The sequence below is a fragment of the Acomys russatus genome, chromosome 22 (genome assembly GCF_903995435.1).
Source record: "Acomys russatus chromosome 22, mAcoRus1.1, whole genome shotgun sequence".
Lineage (NCBI taxonomy): Eukaryota > Metazoa > Chordata > Mammalia > Rodentia > Muridae > Acomys > Acomys russatus.
Window position 1 is genome coordinate 11487630 of NC_067158.1, and position 23710 is coordinate 11511339.

Genomic DNA, 23710 nt, shown 5'->3' on the forward strand with positions numbered 1-23710 from the left:
GTGCTCCTCCCAATGTTTACAGCCCTGAGGTACAACACAAGCAAATGGCAACATGTTGTACAACGGACCCTCTGATGCTGTCCCCTGCCAAATGGCACCCCATCCGCAGGAAAGCACGGCAGACATGCAGGCCCCGTTTAGCAACCTGAGGACATGTATTTTACATTATCAGTGTCTGGTAGAATTTAGTACCGATGAGAACTAGGACCGACATCTTAAGATAGAGAAGGTGGCTTTGCTTTGGGCCCACAGCACCCATCTTCCAGTAATTCACCAAAATGACAGACAGAGAGGCAAAAAGTAGAGGAGCCCTTATAGGAAACATGGAGGCGTTCCTTTGGCCACATGCATGCAAATCTACGAGAAGAGAGGTACTGTGGACATCGAGGGGTGGACACTGCTCAAAAAGGGATGACCATATCACCATGGCAAAACTGGAAGTGTCCGTAACATCAGCAGCACACCATGGGCATCAGCGTAAACAAGCAGGTGAAGGGCAGGGCTCTAGCTGGAGCAGCAATGTGCACATTGGGCATGCTAAGTCCCGAGAACCACGCCAGCTTCCTGAAACTGGTGAAGGAAAAGTAAACAAGGAAGCCAAGGGGAAGGCATGTGTGCTCAACAGAGTGCCAGCCTGCTCCACCAGAGGAGCGTGCTTCCTGGGAACGAATGGGAAGGAAGCTGGGCTGCTGGAGCTGTTCCTGAGGAATTCACAGCTTAATGTACAAAAGTAAAAGACCTTACTGCTCAATGACCTCAGTTTGATCTCTGGAACCAACTTCCAAAAGCTGTTTTCTGGCCTTCACATGTATGCTGTGGCATGTGTGCCGACCACCTCCCCCACAAAATAACAGTAAAGCAATCAAATCTAAACCGTTCCAAGGTTACTAGAGGAACTCTCGTGGTAAGCACAGGCGCACTGCTCCCAGTATCTGAGATTAAAGCAGGGATGGTAAATTTGAGGCTGATCTGAGCTACACAGTGCAGTTAGACTTTGTTTTAAAAGTAAACAAATAAGCAAGCAAACAAAGGGGCCGAGGAGATGGCTCTACGGTGACGAGCACTGAGTCTCCTCCCAGAGGACACAGGTTAGATTCCCAGCATCTATAACGGTGGCTCAAGACAGCTCCAATTCCAGGCGATCCAGATACCCTCTTCTGGCCTCTGCAGGCATTGGTGTACACTCATACATGCAGAGACACATACAAAAAAAAATACATCATTAAAAAACAAACAGCTGAGATGTGATATGACTAAATTAATAAACTATATTTAAAAAAAAAACAGCTGGGTGGTGATGGCACATGTCTGTAATCCCAGCACTCAGGGAGGCAGATGGACGAAGGCCAGCCTCATCTACAAAGTGAGTTCCCTGACAGCCAGGGCTACACAGAGAAACCTTGCCTCAAAAAACCAAAACCAAACAAACAAAACCAACCCAAACTCCCCAAAGGAAGCAAAGTAAGCACAGGACAGAGAGGGCATATCCATGTTTACTGTGGAATCAGTTTAGAAAACGTGACACACAGACAATTCCACTGGGCAGTGGTGGCACATGCCTTTAATCTCAGCACTCAGGAGACAGAAGCAGGTGGATCTCTGAGTTCAAGAGAAACCCCCAAACAAAAAAATAAACAAACAAAAGAACAAAACTATTCAGTTGCACATATGAAGTCACATTGGTTTTTTGAGACAGGGTTTCTCTGTGTATCCCTGACTGCCCTGGACTCACTCTGTAGACCAAGCTGGCCTTGAACTCACAGTGATCCACCTGCCTCTGCCTGAGATTAAAGATGTGTGCCACAACACCTGGCCTTTTTTTTTTTTTTTTTTAATATTTATTTATTTTTACGTATACAGTGTTCTGCCTGCATGTACACCTGCACACCAGAAGAGGGCACCAGATCTCATTATAGATGGTCGTGAGCCACCATGTGGTTGCTGGGAATTGAACTCAGGACCTTTGGAAGAGCAGCCAGTGCTTTTAACCTCTGAGCCATCTTTCTATACCGAACGGCAATGTCTTTATGAAGCCTATAGCTGTACTTAACCCTTTGTTCTTTAGAACCGTGAATGGGTTTCCCCCAAGGCCTCCTGGTGAACGGTGTGCTTTCCCATTGCCACTGGGACAAATGACCACAAACCTACAGTCTTCCAACAGTCCATTTTCTGAAGGATGGAAGAACCAGGAAGGTTTTTAATAGCCAAGACGAAGGTGTCAGCAGAACCAAGCCACACTTGAAGGAGTCTAAGAAGCACCCCACATTCTTCAGTTACGGCCACACAGCTACGGGTTCCCTCATCACATCTTCCCTCCCCGGCTTCCTCTGCCCCATCACTGGCCCTCTGACTCATACCTTCCTGTAAGTGCACTGGACCCACTCGGGTAAGACAAGATAATCTCTCCTTCCCAAGCCGTTGGCCACACTTGCAAAGTCTCTCGTGCCATTTATGGTCACACCCTCATAGGCTTGGGACTACAAAGTCTATCTTTGGGGGTCATTATTCAGGCTACCTCGGGGAGCATCCCGGGGTTTTACAGCCACGTGCTACATTGTTTGCCCTAGTGCAAGAGTGTCTGTATCTGAGGCAAGAGGAACTTAAATATAGGTGCCACCCATGGTAAGTGGCTTTCACAGCCTTGGGGTCTGCTACAGACTGCATGTTTGTACACCACTGTGAGGTAATAAGAAATACCCTTGGTCTCTACCCACTTCCTGCCACCAAGTTCCCCAGCCCTCAAGACTCTGGATGACTCTGCCTTCCTAATGAGGCACCTCGTGGTGGGCCCCTGGTTAGCCTCATGGTGGGGGCTGGACACCAGAAAGACCAAGCCACAGTCAGTAACTCAGAACTGTCTGTCCCACTCCCCATCCTCCAAGGGAAGAGAAAAGAGCTAGGGGTGGAGTCAACACATGGCTGCAACTACCTGCTGAAGCCTCCGTTGAAAACCCTAGTGATGATAGCCGGGTGTGGTGGTGCACGCCTTTAATCCCAGCACTCGGGAGGCAGAGGTAGGCAGATCGCTGTGAGTTCGAGGCCAGCCTGGTCTACAAAGTGAGTCCAGGACAGACAAGACTACACAGAGAGACCCTGTTTCGAAAAACAAAAACACAAACAAAAACAAAAAAAGAAAGAGAGAAAGAAAAGAAAACCCTAGCGACGGAGTTCAGACATATCCTTGCTGAGAAACGGCACACTCCACAGAGACAGATGCTCCAGGGATCGGACTTACTAACATCTTCAACCTGTCACATCCTTTCTGACACACCAGTGACTGTGTCTTGTGTCAAGTTCTGAAAGTTATCACAGCAGACTGCCGAACCTGAGGAGGACGTCCACGTTGTCCACAAGCCTCGAGACTCACACCTTGTGACTGGCAATCGAGTCAGGGTGTGGTCCTTGGCGAGCTACGCTGATGCTGGGCATTCGGCTGTGAATTGTCAGCCATCGTGTTGGTGTCTACAGAGCTGCAGGATGGGCTGCTGGAAAGGCCTCACCCCGTCTGGTGTCAGAACGACGTCTGTGAATGTATGGGAAAAAGATTGCATTCCTTCCCTTTGTCCCTGTCTCCCACGTCCTGGCCTGAATAAACAGCATGAATGGACATGGGGTGAGGCCTCCAGGGGGTAATTAGATGAAGTCAGGAAGAGTGAGCTCTCACAATGGGGTAAGAAGAGAAGGGGACAAGAGCCCATTCTTTCTCTGCCATATGAGTCCTCATCAGAAACGGCCATCAGGAAGAGGGGCCACACCAGACACTGAATGAGCCGGCACACTGACCTTGGACTTCCCAGCTTAATATGTCTATCAAACTGCTTGGTCCTGAGGAATTTTTTTTTTTTAAATCACACTACTGCAGGACGTTTTAGCACTTTAATCCTAGCACTCAGGGAGGCAGAAGCAGGTGGGTCTCTGCGAGTTCAAGGCTACCCTGGCCTACATAGAGAATTCCAAGCCAGCTAGGGCTATACAGTGAGACCCTGTCTCCCAACTCCCATGTGCACCAAACAGAAAAGTACATGTTGCCTAAAACAGATCCTTGTCCCTAAAGTTCATGCCCTGTGTAAGCCATGGCTGTGTTTACACAAACAAGGTCTCAGTATGTAGCTCTGGCAAGCATCAAGCTTTCCAGGACTAAAGTATACAAACAGGCATGTCAAAAGTCTATGTCAAACTGGGTGGTGGTGGCACACGCCTTTAATCCCAGCACTTGGGAGGCAGAAGCAGGTAGATTACTATGAGTTCGAGGACAGCCTGGTCTACAGAGCAAGTCCAGGATAGTCAAGGCTACACAGAGAAACCTTGTCTCAAAAAACAAAACAAAACAAAAAAAAAAAGTCTATGTCAAAGCATTGAGGGTGAACTGGGCTCCAGTCAATCGTGCAATAAAACAGCCGGTCAATGACACTCTCTCCTTGTTTTTAGATGAGACGTTGCAGCTTGGCAACAGCTTGACTGCAGCTTTATAAGAGACTTCAATGCACAAGGCTGAGTCAGTCACAGGATGTATGATAATTAATGCGCCACTTTAAGCCACTCAATTTGATGTAACCTGTTCCAAAGCATCAAGTCACTAACATTTGATACAGTCACAATGAACCAGAGGCACACCAGTCTCTTAGGGACTTAAGTTTCCTTCCTTCCTTTCTTCCTTCCTTCCTTTCTCTCTTGTTTTTTAGAGACAGGGTTTCTCTGTGTAGCCTTGGCTGTCCTGGACTTACTTTGTAGAGCAGGCTGGCCTTGAACTCACAGCAATCCTCTTGCTCTGCCTCCCGAGTGCTGGGAACACAGGCGTGCACCACTGTGTCCATTATGTCCCAGTTTACGGAGCTGCTCCTGCACATCAGTCTTTTGAGAGTGTAAAAATATACGTACGTCTGTGTACGTACACATAGGAAACCAGCTTATTTTATGTCTGCTGGAAGTGGCTCTGCTAGTCCAAGCCTCACAGCCCCCCTTCGTCATGCAGCTGCCTTACTGTGTTCCCCTGGTCACACATGGCTCACCTCTAACAAACGTGGCTCTCCCTACAAAACCAATCTTTCAGAAACAAATCGAGGCCTACAGTAGCAAGAGCAGTCAACCTTCAGTGGAGGCCAAGCCCAAGACTGTCTGAGGCTTAGGGCTGAAACAAGCGCAGAGCCAAGCGGCTCCAGCCAGGGAGTACAATCCAAGCTGAGCTTGCTAAAGAGGACTTCCACATGGAGATCTAAGCGTGCAGCTAAAGATTCTTTTTTTTTTGGGGGGGGGTTGATTTTTGTTTTTATTGTATATGAGTGCTTTATCTGCAGAAGGGGGCATCAGATGACATTATAGATGGTTGTGAGCCACCATGTGGTTGCTGGGAATTGAACTCATGACCTCTGGAAGAGCAGGTGGCGCTCTTTACCACTGAGCCATCTCTCCAGCCCCAGCTAAGGATTCTTACTAAGAACTACTTGATCATGATCATCTTGGTCATTTACTCTGATTTTTGTCTCATTTATTCCATTATGCTCAAGTAAGGATTATATTATGTATTAGTCTACACACCGCCCAAGGCACACGGTCATCCATGCTAAGTTTAGACATAAGCAAGGCTAGAGGCTACACGAATACAGCTGGAACCTATAAGCTTTACTCACAAAATTCTGGAGAGCAAATCCAAGCAGCTTGTGTTCAGTGTGGTAGTGGGGTGCTGACATGTACCACAGAGGGGCTGGTAGGAACCAGGCTGCCCTCTGCTGCTGTTATAATCCCCCTGAGCCCCACCCCAAAACTTCCAACTCCCCAGTGTTGTCTCTTAGATCATAGCCTCTTAAACTTTTTCGTCTCATAACCCCTTTCACCCCACAATCAAACAAACCTTTGATTTGACTCAGGGTAAAAATGGGTATATAAAATAGAGAGATAGCAGTAAAATGTTTGCCTTGTAGCTACAAGGACCTGAGCCTGATCTCCAGAACACACCTGGGGCTGTCCACGCACACTCAGGGCTGTCCACATACACCCAGGGCTGTCCACGCACACCCAGGGCTGGAGATCTCTGAGGTTCCTTGGCTAGCCAGCTTAGGCAAATTATCAAACTATAGGCCACTGAGGGATCCCATCTCAAAAAACAAACCCGATGTCTGGAAGGGGGCGGCACATGCCTTTAATCCCAGCACTGGGGAGGCAGAGGCTAGCCTGGTTTACAGAGTGAGTCCAGGATAGCCAGAGCTACACAGAGAAACCCTGTCTTGAAAAAAACAAAAGCAACAACATCAAAACTTGATGGTTGCTGAGATTGCAAACACACTTGCTGGAATCACAGGTGTGCACACACGTGCACCTACATATAAAATAGGTAAAGATCAAAGGCTTACTAGTAATGAATTACTTTTTAAAAGTTACTTAAAACTTTTCTTTTTTCTTAGTTTTTTGAGGCAGGGTTTCTCTGTATAGCCTTGGACCTCCTGGACTCACTCTGTAAACCACACCTGACACTTTAAAACTATTCTTTTGTGTATATACACTTTTACCCTATATTAAAGACCGAAGAAGCTGGGTGTGGCAGTGCATGCCTTTAATCCCAGCACTCTTTGGGAGACACAGGCAGGCAGATCACTGTGAGTTCAAGTCTAGCCTGGTCTACAAAGAAAAACCGGGACAGCCAGGGTTCTGTGTAACAGAGAAACCCTGTCTTGAAAAACTAAGAACAACAAAAAGACCAAAGAAATTTGCAAACAGATGAAATGGATTTACTTATTTATCATTATATAACTAATTAAATCTTGACTGAATACTTGACGCTGCAGGACACGAGCATCTTCAACTTTTCAGAACTGATCACACTTTGGCTTTATAATCAATGCTGAAAAAAGTGCTTCACATAATAGTATAAAATGATAAAAGTATAGTGAGGGCTATTTAATTATAAACCAAAAAAAAATCAATGAACTGTCTGTGTGTGTCTGTCTGTGTGTGTGTGTGTGTGTGTGTGTGTGTGTGTGTGTGTGTGTGTCCTTCCAAGTGGAAGCCAGAAGGTGGTTTCTTTGTCATTCCTCTTGAAGCATTATCCACCTGCCACTGGTCTGGGGCTTGTCAATTAGGTTGGTCTGGTTGGCCAATGAATCCCAGGGAGCTGCCTGTCTTTGCTTCCCTGGTGCTGGGATCACAGGTGCATGCCTCCACAATTGTCATTTTTACACGGGTTCTGGGGATCAAACTCAGATCCCCATGTTTGCATGACAAATACTTTATGGACTGAGCTATCGCTCTAACATTACACTTGAATTTTTTAAAAAACGAAATTCACACCAGCTACTCAAGTAGCATTAAAAAAAAACATTCTAACATATATAATTCAAATGTATATCAATTTGATCCATGCTGAGGAATGATGGTATGGAGCTATTAAAAGCTTTAGTTTTTTGGGGCTGGAGAGACGGCTCAGAGGTTAAGTGCACTATCTATTCTTCCAAAGGTCCTGAGTTCAGTTTCTAGCAACCACATAGTGGATTACAACTATCCATAATGAGATCTGGTGCCCTTTTCTGGCACACACATGCCGACAGAATACTCTACAAAGAATTAATAGATCTTTTTTAAAAAAAAAAAGCTTTAGTTTTTCATAATTAAACCATTAAGTTTCCTTTAAAAACTGTGGTTCTCAGCCTGTGGGTTGTTACCCCTTTGGGGATTATATATCAGATAGCCTGCATATCAGATGTTTATACTATGGTTCATAACAGTGGCAAAATTACAGTTATGAAATACAACGAAAACAATTTTATGGTTGGGGTCACCACAACACAAGGAACTGTATGCTTAAGAACTTTGTACGAAGCCAGGCATGGTGGCACACAGCTTTAATCCCAGCACTTGGGAGGCAGAGGCAGGCGGATCACTGTGAGTTCGAGGCCAGCCTGGTCTACAAAGCAAGTCCAGGACAGCCAAGGCTACACAGAGAAACCCTGTCTCAAAAAACAAAACAAACAACAAAAAAGAACTTTGTATGAGAGTCCAAGGCCAGCCTTGTCTACAGAGTGAGTTCCACGACAGTCGAGGCTACACAGAGAAACCCTGTCTCCAAAGAACAAAAAGAAAAAGAAAAAGAAAGAAAATAAAAGGAGAAGAGAAGAGAAGAAGGAGAAGGAGAAGGAGGAGGAGGAGAAGAAGAAGAAGAAGAAGAAGAAGAAGAAGAAGAAGAAGAAGCAGAAGAAGAAGAAGAAGAAGAAAAGAAGAGGAAAGAACTTTGAATGCCCAGTAGAAACACTGCTGCTGATAACACACAGAAGCCTCAGATCTCACTGAATTGTTTCCAGCAGTATTGGTTGCGGTGCCACGCAGTGTGTGCAAAGTAACAGGTATTTGCTGTGTGTTCAAAAATAGGCAGCAGTGCAGCCACATGATGTCACACAGGTGCTGCAGACTCATTCCAGGTTTTTGCACCGTTTTAGCCATGGTGCATTCAGACACCTTTCCCTGTGCCAAATCTTTCACAACCCCTCCATTCAGTTAGATGACCAACGACCCCATATGGAGCTGTAAGCCAGGATTTAAAAGCTGTGAGTGAGTAAAGCGCTTGCCTCCATGCCTGACCACCTGAGCTAAATCTCCCAAACCACCTGGCGGAAGAAGAGAATGGACTCTTCACTGGTTGTCCTCTGAACTCCACATGTGTGCCACAGGATAAATATATACAACTACATGTATGCACACGTCCACCACATGCAGGAAATACATAAATAAATAATCAAATCAAATATATATATAAAGCTATGACTTAGGCCACTGCATTCTGCCTTGCCTGAGGGTACCACACAGCCACCACAACCATCTTTACAGAAGGTAATTCTGGAAAGATATTAAAGGCAGAAGGTAGGTGCAGGGGGGATGAGGAATGTCACACACATGGGACGGGGACAACCTACATTCACCCTGCAAAGCTCCTGGCTGCCCCCAAGAAAAAGCCTGGAGCTTCCTAGGTAGCCCAGCACCACCTGTCTCCCGCCCTCTTCTCCTCCCCCTCCAGTGGCACACCCTTGCCTCTGCTCCTCAGCCACAGTGAGCTGTGTTTGTAGCTGTCCAGCTCCATGTTGCTCTCTGGCCTTTGGACACTTACACTCATATCCCTCTGCTTAGAACACTCTTTCCCACTTAAGATTTCAGTCTGAGGATCATTTTCCCTGGGGGTCACTCGGACCTGTCTGTCCTCCCCACCTTTCCCCAGTTGCCAGTGAGCTGCACGTGCTGCAGCGTGCTGTGTTACATTCCAAACATGGTTTCCTTGTTTCTCTCCTCCACACAACCATAGAGGATGACTTCTTCTTCACTGCACTACAGAGACTCTGTGCCTCTAAGGGATAAATAGCTAAAATTGTGGCATGAGGCCCCCTCTCCGGCAGCAGGGCTGAATAAACAGTACCTGCTTACGCCTAGCTATGGCTGTCCTGTTATCCAGAAAACACACACCAGTTTCATGCAGGTTAACTTTACAAATTAAAAAATACTAAGCTGCCAGGCATGGTGTCGCATGTCTTTAATCCCAGCACTCGGGAGGCAGAGGCAGGCAGATCTCTGAGTTCAAGGCCAGCCTGGTCTACAGAGTGAGTCAGGACAGATGAGGATAAACAGAAAAACCCTGTCTCAGAAAAAAAAATAAGATTTTGTTTTGTTTTGTTTGTTTAAGACAGGGTTTTACTGTGTAGCCTTGGCTCTCCTGGAACTCACTTTGTAGACCAGGCTGGCCCAAAGATCTGCCTGCCTCTGCCTCCTGAGAGCTGGGATTAAAGGCATGTGCTACCATGCCCAGCTGGAAATTTGGGAGGGCATGTCTATGCTGTGGAAGTGTCTGGAACCTTGGAAATTATCCCTCAGAGGGATCTTAAGGGGTCATCTACTCACTGCTGTTGGTACCTGTACTCTGGGCTCAGAAGAAAACTATACAGCTTATTAGAGTTCTGGAACAACAACAAAAAAAGGATGAGTACTGAGCATGATGTGAGGCTGCACACCTGCACCTGTACCTGCACCTGTACCTGCACCTGTACCTGCACCTGTACCTGCACCTGTACCTGCACCTGTACCTGCACCTGAGGTGGAAGCAGGACGACTGAGCTCCAGGTCAGCTTGGGCTGCACAGCGAGCTGTCTCACTCTTCGCCATCCATGCAGTAGCCCACTGTTTCAGTTTGCTCATCCCCAGTTCTTGGCAATAGCCTAAAGACTGATCTGCCCACGCTGCCCAGCAACAGCCAGTGCTTGTATGTTTGGCTGCTCCATCGTGGCCTGCATGTCTTCCTTTCTGTCTCCCTTTTCAGTTCTGGGGACGGAACCCAGGGGCTCATGCACGACAGGCAAGTGTCCTACCACCATCCCCCCCATGGCAGCCTTTCTATGCTCAGGTCATTCCTAGTGAAATGAGGGATGAAATGGGCCCTCAAAGCGTCTCCGTGAGAAGTGGACAAAGCAAATAAATACCCCAAGGCCAGGCAGGATGGCATACGCTGAATAGAGACAGGGACCACGGGTCTGTATAGTAAGCCTTTCATTGCTCACCACACAAACAAGAGTAACTTGCTGAGTAAGAGAAGATTACAATAGCACTGACCAAAAGACAACACCAAAGGCGGCCACCTCAGAAATGTCTTTTCCAGGTATTAAAATATTCATCTCTTACATCTGTGCTGCACAGTATATTTCACTAGGTCATCTCACATGAAGCTCCAGCCCTCTAGGGAATGCAGGAAAGAGACATTATTCGTTCTGGACAAAGGACTGTGCAGGTGAAGGGACAGGGACACATAAGCAGTCCGTGGAGGGAGGACAAAGTCAAGGGGCAAATGCTTGCTGACTGTACGTGACCAGTGCATCAAGGAAGAGAAGCTGCTGTGGTCACTTACAGCTTGGCCTACAGCCATTGTGACAAAGGAAGCAAGGCCACATGGTTGTACCAAGCTAGGGTAACTCATTTGCCTGCATCCCCTTGTGGGAGGAGGGACTTCACCAGACCCTGACTACATCCAGCTCAGCCTCCCAGCTGCGGAAGTGCTGGAGAAAAACGGAGGAGGGGGGCTGACTTGGGGGGTGGGGGTGGGATAGCTCCAATGATGCCGCTGCTTTTGAGTAGCCCAAGCTCCTGTAACCCCAATCACCCCAGTGCATTAAAGGGTCAGCCTATGGGTGCCCACAGTGGGATCGATGCATGTCTGTTCACACTGCCTAGACGAAGTCCTACAACACCACCTGAAAAAGACAGCCACGGCCCCTCCTCCCCTCATAGGAGGCAACTGGCAGTCTAACATTGACTATATACCTCAGCCGAAGATGGAAGTCTGTCTGTCTGTCTGTCTCTCTTTCTTTCTTGTTTGACATGGCCTTGCTATGTAGCCCAGACTGGTCTCTAATTCTTGCTCCTCCTGCCTCAGTTTCCCAATCTGATGATTACAGGCATGTTCCTCATCTCCTGCCAAGACTCGGTCCCTCAGGGTTCTGTGCACCCACAGGAAGCCTCTGGGGCAGCCTCAGCCTGTGGGGGTGCCGCAGCTCTTTAATTGGAAAATGTGGCTCCAAGTCTCACCAGAGAAGACACGTCATGCAGGATTTCCAGACTCTGTCCCACCCTTAGTTCTTCCCAGCAGCAGGGAGGGAAAGTTCACTGAAAAGGGATACTTGTTCTCAAGTTCCTTTACTTCCAGGGCCACTTGGAAGTCCTGTGGCTTGGTCATACATTTTTCCTCTTACGAGGAGGCTTCATGACTTAAAATTAAAAAAATTGTAACACACAAATGGAAGCCTTGTTTATCACAGTTGAGGCTTTGAAACTCATGACAATTACAGTAGGCCCCTCCCTTATCTGCAGGGATACATTCCAAAGTCCTCCACTGGATGCCAGGAACCACAAACAGTTCCCAGACACACACACACACACACACACACACACACACACACACACACACACACACACACACGACTTGCCTTCCTATAGCAGTGTGCACAGACTCAGTGCCTTCTCTATTCAGACTGAGCCCTTATTACACACCACGGCTCAGACGTGTGCAGTCCGAGCAAGGTGTGACCACAGAGCTGGCACTGACTTCCCTTCCTCGCATCTGTGCAGAGAGAAGGTTCATCTTACCAGGAATGTTTAGAAACCTCAGCATACGTTTCTCCTTTCTTTAGTAAACTTAAGATTGTGAGCTCACGGTCCAAGAAAACAGCCATGCCCGGGATTCCGCAAGGCTGATGGACTGATTAGAACTCTGCGGCTGTGGAGAGGTGGAATGTGGCAGATCTAGAATTGAAATGCCCTAGAATACCTTTAGCTCCTTTACTACCCGCTCACAGTCCACCTCTGCGTCTGATCTAACATTCCTGTGACTGTCACTTTGGGGACGTATTGACTTCACAGATTTTCAGCTTCCAGGAACCCAAAGGCTGAAAACAGCAGGTGAAACCTACAGTGCGGCTTTCCCTGCTTGGCTGTGAGCCCGCCTTCCTCACATTTCACCAATACACTTGAAAGCTAATTGTCCTCACTTGTCCTGTCACAATAAAAACTTCATGAAACTTACCACACTGGAGCATGGTGTTTAGGGCAAACAGAACTCTGCTCCCAGGCTATGATCACTCTTACCTGGGCAGACCACTGAGCTGTGTTTCATATAGACAGAGTCTATAAAGACTCAGGAGCTACTTTTGCTTAAAAACCTTGACTCCTCACTTGGAGCTACAAGGCAAGCCAAGAACAGATGACAGCGTGACATCTCTGCCTTCATCTTGTGTCATCATCTTTTTTTTTTTTTTTTTTTAAACTTGGGCTGAAGGCACAGAGATGAGTCATTGCCCCAAATCTGCAGTCACCTTGCACAACTCCCAAGATGGGAGTTATCACAGAGCGATGGGTGATGGGGGGCTGCATCTTGGAGAAGTGGTCACTACTAGAACCACTTTGTCCTCTCAAGAGACAAGGACTTCTCTGGACCACTCTGCAGAACTGAGACTATTTAGGCCTGGAGTTCATGTCATGGTGGCCAAGCCTTGGCATACTGAGGACAGGTGGTCAAGCCTAGCAGCTGGAGCCCAGGCTTTTGCCCTAAAGACTTTGATTAGGAAATTTCCCCTATTTCATTAAACAAAGTCCCTTAGGGCTTCTCCTCGGTATGAATGAATGAGTGAATGAATGTCATTTTGAACACAAGAGGTGCCACCTCTGTTGGGACTGATGGTAAGCAACAAAGACAGCATTGAAGGTTGTTCGGGAAGTCGGGAGAACGAGATCTCATCATTGTGGTGATTTGAAGAGTCTGGCCTCCATAGACTCATGTGTTTGAATGCTGCCCATAGGGAGTGGCACTATTGGGAGGTGTGGCCTTGCTGGAGTAGGCATGGCCTTGTTAGAGGAAGTGTGTCACTATGGGGGCAGGCTGTGAGTCGACTATGCTCAAGCTATGCCCAGTGAGGCACACGGTCTCCTTCTGCTACTTGCAGATCAAGATGTAGAGGTCTCAGCTCCTTCCCCAGCACCACGTCTGCTGTACACCACCATGAGTCATGCCATGATGATAACGGACTAAACCTCTGAATAATCCCACCCCAATTAAGTGTCTTCCTTTTATAAGAGTTGCCTTGGTTATAGTGTCTCTTCACAGGAATAAAGCCCTAACTAAGACAGTTGTGCTACCCAGAATTGACACAATTTAGAAGTTATGACTTGCTATTTATTTACTTTTTTTTTTTCTACTAGAGGCATGTGTGCACCAGTGTGTGTGTGGCTCAGAGGATATGTGGGTTGGCTCCTACCACCCTGTGTGCTCCTGAGGAGTGGACTTAGACTGCAGCAGTGCCTTCAGCCACCGAGCCATCTTGCCCACCCCAGCTTCCTCTTTTGTTAGGAGTACACTTTGCACAACTGTCCTTAGGACACCATCTGTGCTGCTTGGTTCACAGTCTCCGGCTGTTTTTCCTTTTCCTTTTTCCTTCTTGTATTTTATTTTATTCTTTGAATAGCACCAGGGATTAAACCTGGGGCCTCAAGCTGGGCGTGGTGGCGCACGCCTTTAATCCCAGCACTCGGGAGGAGACAGAGGCAGGCGGATCGCTGTGAGTTTGAGGCCAGCCTGGTCTACAAAGCAAGTCCAGGACAGCCAAGGCTACACAGAGAGACCCTGTCTCGAAGCAAAAAAAAAAAAAAAAAAAAAAAAAAAAGGAGGAGGAGGAGGAGAAGGAGGAGGAAGAGGGCTGGAGAGATGGCTCAGAGGTAAAGAGCACTGACTGCTCTTCCAAAGGTCCTGAGCTCAATTCCCAGCAACCACATGGTGGCTCACAACCATCTATAATGAGATCTGATGCCCTCTTCTGGTGTGCAGGTGTACATGCAGGCAGACACTGTATACATAATAATAAATAAATAAATCTTGAAAGAAAGATAGATAGAAACCAGATGGCAGGAGCATGGAGTGGGGCATAGCACATTCTCTGGGGACAACAGCTATGACACCTCCATGCCTGCTATTAGTGAGGTCCTAAGCTTGAGGTTGTGTGCACTTTATTACTCTTCAAAATAGCCGAGAAGGCACAGAGAAGCCACTGAACGACTGATGATGTGTACCTCAGCCACTAATGTTAAGGCCCAGTGCTTTTCACTCCCTCAGGTTGTATCCTTACCAGATGGAGGAAGAGCGTTTAGTACCTGTTCTAGGCTGCTGCACTAGGGGGGAGACTTGGAGCACTCCATTCTTTTGGCAATGTCCCCTAACTTGCACGTGCCTTCCACGGATACACACAGATCACAGTGGAGGGTGACCACGATGCAAGCACAGCTTCCTGTGAGGTCCCTGAGACCCTGCTCTGACTTAGGCTTTTCCACTGCCCGGAAATGCCAGAGCCATCCCAGCCCTGTCACTGAGCAGCTTCACCTTGCTGGAAAGACAAAACGTGCCACAGAAAGCAAGAACAAATGGTACTAAAACAGGGTTCTGGCAATGCTAACATGGGTAGTCTAATGTGTGTGCATGAATGAAAATGCTAAGCGGTCATGGTGGCAAGACAGGAAGGTGCCTCAGATCTGTATGTAGCATTTACGTTGCCTCCTCCATTGCTTTGGTTACTGATGAAAGCAAGAGGTTTCTTTTTGGCTGTGAAATGTAAATGAAGCAATGAGCTCTGCCTTTAAGAGATGAACTTCAACACTCGCAGTGAAGCTTGCAGCTGGGAAAGACCCCAAGGCCTTGACAAGGCTGGCAGAGTGTTCTGTGTACAGGGTCCAAGCCTTGAAGCCAGTTCCCAGAGGGCAACAGCTGGGCAGAGAACACCGACAGTGCCAGCCCAGCATCAGTGCAGCTGCGCTATGCAGCAAAGATTTCCTGGCTATCGTGGCAGCCTGATTTGCTCCCAGGGCTTGGGATTTCCTGAAGCCAGAGAAAAGAAAACAACTCAGAGCTAACAGCATGAGTCACATACCTGTTACACCTGCCATCCGTGATGTGAAAAGGGGAATTGTAACACTTCTGTATATTTTTTAAATTTCAATCTTAATTCCTAAAGAACAACCCCCCACCCTTGAAGTCCTGTATTCAAATCCTATTTGACTCAGAATGTGGCAGAACCAACCAGCCTCGGTTTTCTTTTTTTTTTTTTTTTTCTTTCTTTTTTTTTTTTTTTTTTTTTTTTTTTTTTTTTTTTTTTTTCTTATTGAAGAAAGGGGAAGGGAAAAGCAGACACAGTGTTGCTGCTACCAAAGTCAGCAAGAGAGCATGGCTGCAGTGCGTGGTGCAAGCTGGGTATTCAGCTAAAGGCGAACAGCACGAAGGTCAGTGTTGACAGCCATGACACAGAAGTGCCAGCACTACACACGTCCTCCTGTGTGGACAGCCTTGACCACCACTACCCAAGTGCCCTTCCTGCAGCTTTCCAGACTTTTCTAAGAGATCAGAGTAGAAAGGATTCTGTTTTAGGGTGAGAGTGAACAACAGCCAGGGGAGAACAAAGCTGCCAGAGTGCCACTTAGTCAAAAGGAGCCTGTGTGGGAGTGATAAGTGATCTTCGGTGTCAGTGACAACATCCAGAATGAACTAAAACCCAAGCAGCTGGGCACACCTGGGAAGGCTTTTTCTTGCTGGGATCTTTTGCGGTGGGGAGACCCGCCCCAATCGCCCCAATCGGGGCCACACCTTCTGGTGGCAGCCCACATGAAAGGCAGTGGAGGAAGGAAGCTTCAGCTGTTTGCCCTGACTCTCTCTGCGAAGTTTCCTTGCCCTGTTCCTCAGACACCCCTTCACTGCTGGTAGAATCTACTTCTGTGGAATTCCAGCGCAGGCTGAAAAAATGGCAGCTCTCTGGGACTTTCCTTCATTTTTTTTTTAATTTTATTTTTATTTTTTACTTTTCTATGACTTTCCTAAGATTCCAGCACCCAAGACTTAGGCTCATAGACAGAACTGTTAGCATCCTGCTTCAGTCTGCCTACCTGTGATGTCACTGCTTACCTGCCATGGGGGCGTGACCCTGCCCAGAGCCATATAAAAGACAGACCCTTCATATGGTCGGTCTCTCTCTCTCTCTCTCTCTCTCTCTCTCTCTCTCTCTCTCTCTCTCTCTCTCTCTCTCTCTGTCTCCTTCCTCTCCTCTCTCTCTCTCTGGGGTATCCCTTCTCCCATTCCTTCTCTCCCCATGTTCATTTAATAAACTTTGTATAACATAATATCTGCTGTCTGGTACCTTGTAATCTATCATCTGCCTTAATCTTTAATTATAACAAGAACAACGGCCAGGTCCTCAGTCTTTCTGCTGGGAGTAGACATTGCTGGACTACTCATAGCCTGTGAGCCACTCTAAAACTAATCCCATATATGTGGGGGGGGGGGATAGTCTATCGATTCTGTTCCTTTAGAGAACCCTAATACAGCTGGTGATGTAACCGGCTGAGACAGACCTGAGATCCATGTGGCAGAAATGCCTCTGCTGGCATGCTCTCATGGCTGGCCTGTGTAAGTGCCAGTCAATAGAGAACGTCTCAAAGGTCACAGAAATTCATACCCATACCCATAAGACAGACTTAAGAAGAGCAAGAGAGATGGCCCAGCAGGCCAAGGGGCTTGCCACCAAGCCTGACAGATGAAATTGGACCCCCGGAATCCACATGGTGGAAGGAGAAAACCAACTCCCACGAGCTAGCCTCTGATCTCCACACATACACAGATGACTAAATGTAATTTTTAAAAAAGGAGCGATGGGGAAGCATCTCCCTGGAGGCATTCGTCGCCTCCTGCTTGAGCGACTCCCTCACAGAGCACACGACTGTCCACGGCAGCTTCCCAGCATCTCAGAGCTCATCCGTGCTCCTTCTTGGCATTTATTAGAGTGAGAGCCACTGGCAAGTCTTGTTCCTTCTGCCTCCACTGTCCCACCTCACTCTATTCTCTACTTCCCTGCTTTTCTGACAAGGCCTATGCAGCTATGGTTGGAACTAACCTGGTGTGTAGATCAGGCTGGCTTCAAACTCACAGAGATCTACCTGCCTCTGCCCAACAAGAGCTGGGATTAATGGTGTGTGTCACCATCACACTTGTTCCTATAGTTCAGTTTAAGTGTCAGAGCAAGTTTCTCACTCAGCTCCACTTTCTTTCTTTCTTTCTTTCATTCATTCATTCATTCATTCATTCAATGTATACAGGTCTTCTGTCTGCATGTTCTCTGTGCACCATGTGCATGACCGGTGCCTGTCGAGGCTGGAAGACGGTGTCACATCTCTTGGGATTAGAGTTACAGATAGTTGTGAACTGCTGTGTGGGCGCTGGGAATCAAGCCTGGGTCCTTCTGCAAGAGTAGCCAGTGCTCTAACCTATTGGGCCATCTCTCTACTCTCACATCCAGATCAGTGGTTCTCAACCTTCCTAATGCTGTCACCCGTTGTGGTGACCCCTCAACCATGAAATGACTGCATTGCTATTCCATAACTGTAATTTTGCTACTGTTATGAATTGTAATACAAATACCTGTATTTTTTTTTTTAATACCTGTATTTTTTGATGGTCTTAAGTAACCCCTGTGAAAGGGTTGAGAGGCCTATAAGATTTTTAAAAATGGCTAACCCCTTGGTATGAGAGACAGGCAGGCAGACCCAGGGAGTAACTGGGGCTGGATTCCCTCCTGAGCTAACATGATACCATTCCCTAACAACCCACCCAGATGGCCACTGAAAATACGGCCAAAGGTCACATAGCCACATGGGCTGCCATAATCATGCATGGACTCGGCACCTATCTCAGGGTCATAAAGTCCCTTGAAGAAACAGACTTAAAAGGTAGAGACACAGGGCCAGGCGGTGGTGGCGCACGCCTTTGATCCCAGCACTCAGGAGGCAGAGGCAGGTGGATTGCTGTGAGTTCAAGGCCAGCCTGGTCTACAAAGTGAGTGTAGGACAGCCAAGGCTACCCAGAGAATCCCTGTCTCAAAAAACAAAACAAAACAAAACAAAACAAAAACAAACAAACAAACAAACAAAAAAACAAAACAAAGGTAGAAACACAGCTGTAAGGAGATCTGGGCTCACAGCTACAAAGAAGAGCCCCACCAGAGATAGCGTTGCCTAGCGACTGACTCAAAGGGTCTCACTGGACATAGAGTTGCTAAGAGACCCAGTTTTATGGCCAGATTCCTTTCTGCCCACCAGACATAGGGTTACTAAGAAACCAGACACTTCCCCGGACAAGGCAGTAAACAAAGAAAGCTAAGCCATGGGCAGTCTTGGTACCTTTTTCTGTAGCCTGTCATCTTTGGACGTTAGGCCTACCCAACCAACAGGCACTTGCCAGGCTGGAGCTCCCCTGCTTTGGGGTGCTGGGATAGGAACCTATAAGTTTACCCTCACCTCAGAGTTTGGGGCACTGTTCCCGATACCACTGAGTTAGTGACTGTCAGAGCCCGGCTCGAGTCAAAAAATTAAAGATCTTCGGGTGTATTGCATCAGTAACAAGTCCTGGTAGTCTTTTTTGGGAGTCCGCAATCTGGGCACAGCAGGGTCATTCTAACCTCGAGGGGTCTCGAGCCACAGGTTGAGAACTGCTAGTCCACAGCGTCACCACCTATAATTATACTGACAACCAGTGACCCAGCCTCCTCCTACACCTGGCACACACCCTCTTTCACGTTTGCAGCTTTTGTCAACCTCACTTCTACAGAGTCCTGTGAACACGTGCATCTGCTCAGTACCAGTCTTTTGTCTTGAAACCACAACGTTTTGGGTATAGTCAGAACCTAAGAAACTGGGCTGGGAGTGTGCCTCGGTTGTAGAGCATGCTTCTAGCATGTGCTGAGGCCCTGGGTTCTACCTCCAGCACCACACACATCGACGGGCAGATATAAATATAATTTGTCACAGCTAACAACTCTTAAGTTCTCATAATTTTATTACATGTATTTATCCAGGTGTGTGTGCACGCATGTGAGCCAGCATGCTGCAAGCAAGCATGGAGGCCAGAGGACAAGCGGCAGGAGTTGGTTTCTTCCTGAACTATGTAAACACTAGGGTCAGGTCATCAGGATTTTTTGCACTCATCCTTATGCACTGAGCCATCTTGTTGGCTCCTAAAGTTCTTATGATTTTAAACTTTAATAATTAATTTTAATAACTGTTTCAATAATGAATAGTCTTCACAACTTTAAGTAATAATTAAGAGTTGTAATAAGCTTAATTAAAGCCTTAATAACCAACTTTAACAACAAATTCAGGCACTGACAAGCTAATGTAAAGCACTGAGGAGCTGAGGACGCTGCTTGGTGGCGGGCTGCTGGCCAACCTGGGAGAGAGGCCCTGCGCTGATCTCAGGCCGCATACATACTACAACTCAGACATTCCGAATGCTACACAGATAGATGCACTTTAAATATTGAAGATCTCACAAGGTTTCAAACTTTACTTAAAAAAAAAATAACGTAGCTAGGCATGTTGGCACACCTCATCTACGTAGGGAGCCCTAGGCCACCAGAGCTACGGAAGAACTTCGTTTTGAGGGGAAACGCGCTTTCAAGGGCTGGTTCAGGACTGGCTAGAGTTTGATCCTCAGGAGCCAAGGGTCCTGTCAGAGGAGGCTGACACAGATGACCTGATCTGACTGTTTAGTTACTAAAGTTAATAGAAATTTATTAATATCATCGGATTCAGCCTTTCAAATCTAAGTCAAAGATGGAGTTTTATAGGTAGAGTCATAGATGAACATTTTTTTGGGTAGATTTAAGGGGGGGAAAAAAGCTCTCAGAAATGAAAAGGTAAAATTTTTATGCCTGGGACCTCAGACCCAAGTCAGCTATATGGCAAAACTTTATTTGACTTTTTAAATAAAAAAAAAAAAAAAGACATGTCTTTAATCCCAGCACTCAGGAGGCAGAGGCAGGTGGATTGCTATGAGTTTGAGGCCAGCCTGGTCTGCAAAGTGAGTCTATGACAGCCAAGGCTAAACAGAGAAACCCTGCCTCAACAAACAAAACAAGAAAAGGCTAGAGAGTGGCCCAGTGGCTAAGAGCACATACTGAGCCTCCAGAGGACCTGAATTCAGTCCCTGGTGTGCACATCCGGTGGCTCACAGTCAGTTCAGAGGGATCTGGTACCTCTAGTCTTCACGGGTACCTGCACACATGTACACATACTCTGACACAGATAATTAGAATAAAATCTTTGCAAGTTTGTCCTAGTGACATTCTATTTATTTCTGGAGGAAGGGAGCACATATGCAAGATGAGAGGACAGCACTGTGGGAGTCAGTTCTCTGCTTAGGACCATTGGGGTCCTGAGGCTCATGCTCAAGTCACCAGGTGCACAGGTGCCTTGACCTGCTGAGCATCTCCTGGGTCCTGTATCTGCCTTTAAGTGCCATTTGCAGATCATTTCCCCCATTCAATAATTATGTTATTTACTTCTAAAACCTTAAGTTTTAAGTGTGGCAGTATGCCTGTAATCCCAGAATTCAGAAGGCTGAGGCATGAGTGTCATGAGTTCTAGTCTAACCTAAGCTGCAGAGTGAGACCCTATCTTAATAGAAAATAAAAATCCAGGGGCTGGAGAAATGGCTCAGTGATTATTTAGCATAAGGGAAAGATGCAAAGGCCTTCAGGCCCAGCATTCCTTCAGACCTGGCAGCCGTGGAAGCTGCCTATAAGGTCTCATTTCTCTTGGAAGTGATAAGAAGTGGAGGTTCTGAGAAACACACTGGCCAAAGCAGTTGGTGGGGGTGGGGTGGGCAAATCCTCTAAGCTTATAGAGTTGAGAGCAATCTGATTTCTCTTCTTTTTTCTTTTGTTTTGTTTTTGTTTTTTGTTTTTGTTTTTTTTGAGACACGGTTTCTCTGTATAGACATGGCTGTCCTGGACTCACTCTGTAGACCAGGCTGGCCTTGAACTCACAGTGATACGTTCACCTCTTCCTCCCAAGTGCTTGGATTAAAGGCGAGCGCCACCACGCCCAGCTCCTGAATCTATTCTGAATCTATTCCACCTCCACCTCCTGCTGCCGCAGCCCTGCTCAAATCATATCAAGGGCCAGAGACACCATGGCTCACCATTCGACTTTGTCCCCAAACAAACATTCATCCCCCTGCCTCCTGTGGGGCCTGTTATATTCAGATGTGGGCTTTCCAGGAACTTGATCCTGTTACAAGCCTTTTCCTGTATGACAAGTCCAGTGCTAGTCATGAATAAGTGAGTTTTATAGAGGCTGGTATTATTCCTAAAAAGTGACTCCACTCCACTCCACGGCCAGAACAAGGACAAATGAGGCCCAAAACAGGCAAGCTGTATCTCTATTAAATTGAACGGCCACTCCCCAGGACTCCTGCTATAACAGCACATGGCTTTTTCCTCAGCTGTTAGTCGAGCACACTGGAGACTTGAGGCCTGAGCTTTGGCTTGATAAGGAGGTTTCAGTCAACTGGGGGATTTCCTAAAGAATGGAAACCAGGCACCGCCCACCCTCCGCCTCCCGCCTTGGGGCCACTGCCCACCCTCCGCCTCCCGCCTTGGGGCCACTGCCCACCCTCCGCCTCCCGCCTTGGGGCCACTGCCCACCCTCCGCCTCCCGCCTTGGGGCCACTGCCCACCCTCCGCCTCTTGCCTTGGGGCCACTGCCCACCCTCCGCCTCCCGCCTTGGGGCCACTGCCCACCCTCCGCCTCCCGCCTTGGGGCCACTGCCCACCCTCCGCCTCCCGTCTTAGGACTACTGACCTCTCCTTTCTACCATTTGCAAGCCCCCTTACCATGACCATTTAAGAAGGTTATCAAAGGCCCAGAAGGATGGGAATGGGACTTTCTTTTCCATTTTTAGACCGTGGGGACACTGGAGATACACTCGCTGGCATATTATTTTACCACAATTTCCTCTTCTCGAATCTAGTTTCAATGACTACATGACTCAGCTCCTACTGACCCGGATCATACTTTATAAATGTGGGCTGAACATTATCTTTCCAAATAAAAGTGCCCAGATTGAAATATCCTGTTGTCCTTCCTGAGAGAAAGGCACAGACTATGAGGAAAAGGCTATCTTTGTGTAAAACAAATGGACCGAGGGAAATCCGCTTTCCTCTCTGCCACCGCCAAATGACATGTTTTATCATTTTAAAAAATCTGGTTGAATGGACTGAGCAAAGAGCCCGTTCTCCTGGTCTCTACCGGTCGCTCAGTTTGAGCCCAGCACTAAAGCACACTCAGGCTGGCAGGGTGGTGACAGTGGGAGTCCTGGGCCCACAGGTCCGGCTCTGCCTCTGCCTTTGCCTGCAGCCATCAGTGGACAGACTGCTCTAGGCAAGTGGGGGCTGATGCCAGGTCCCAGGAAGACCTCCACACCACAGTACAAACACAAGCTTCCTGAGCTGAGGACGAGGGCGCAGGGCAAGCAGCAGGCTTATAAGAAGGAGAAAAAAAACAGGCAGGGGCTGGGCAGAAGCAGGTGGGTTTGAGGCCAGCCTGGTCTATAGAAAGAGTTCTAGGATAGCTGTGACTATATAGTGAGGTTTACTTTATTTTTAACTGTGTGTATGTGTGTGTTGGCATGTGTAATCCCCCCCCCCCCCCCGCAAAGGAGGTGTTCAAGACAAAGTTCCTCTGCGTAGCCCTGACTTCCTGGAACTGTAGACTGGGATGGTCGAGAATTCAGAGATACCCCTGCCTCTGCCTCTGGAGTGCTGGGATCAAAGGTGTGTGCCACCACCAACCGACTAAATATGGACATTTTTATTGCGCTCGCCCACCTGGGAAACACCGGGAAATGGTGTGCCATGGACTTGGGCTTTTCTAGTTCTTTTGTTGTTGCTGTTTATTTGTTTTGTTTTGTTTTTCCGAGGCAGGCCCAGCTGCGTTCCTAGTTCTTAAGAACCCCAACAAAGACAGTGGAAGCCCACAGCCCAGGAGCTTAGAACGCAGCCCCCAGAACCTGCAGAGGGTGTGTCCCCCCAGAACCCACAGGGGGTGTTTCGGCCTTACTCTGGTAGGCAGCAGCCCCCCGAACCTGCAGAGGGTAAGTCCCCCCAGAACCCGCAGAGGGTGCATCCCCCCAGAACCCGCAGAAGGTGTGTCCCCACAGAACCCGCAGAGGGTGCGTCCCCCCGGAACCCGCAGAGGATGTGTCCCCCCCAGAACCCGCAGAAGGTGCGTCCCCCCGGAACCCGCAGAGGGTGCGTCGGCCTTACTCTGGCAGGCAGCAGCCCCCTGAACCCGCAGAGGGTGTGTCCCCCCAGAACCCACAGAGGGTGCGTCG

The 23710-nt window shown here is 47.7% G+C and overlaps 1 protein-coding gene across 1 annotated transcript in view; it reads right to left on the minus strand.

Annotated features, from left to right (window-relative positions):
* Positions 1–23710, minus strand: part of Znrf3 (zinc and ring finger 3) — a 244232-nt gene that overhangs the window by 17881 nt on the left and 202641 nt on the right.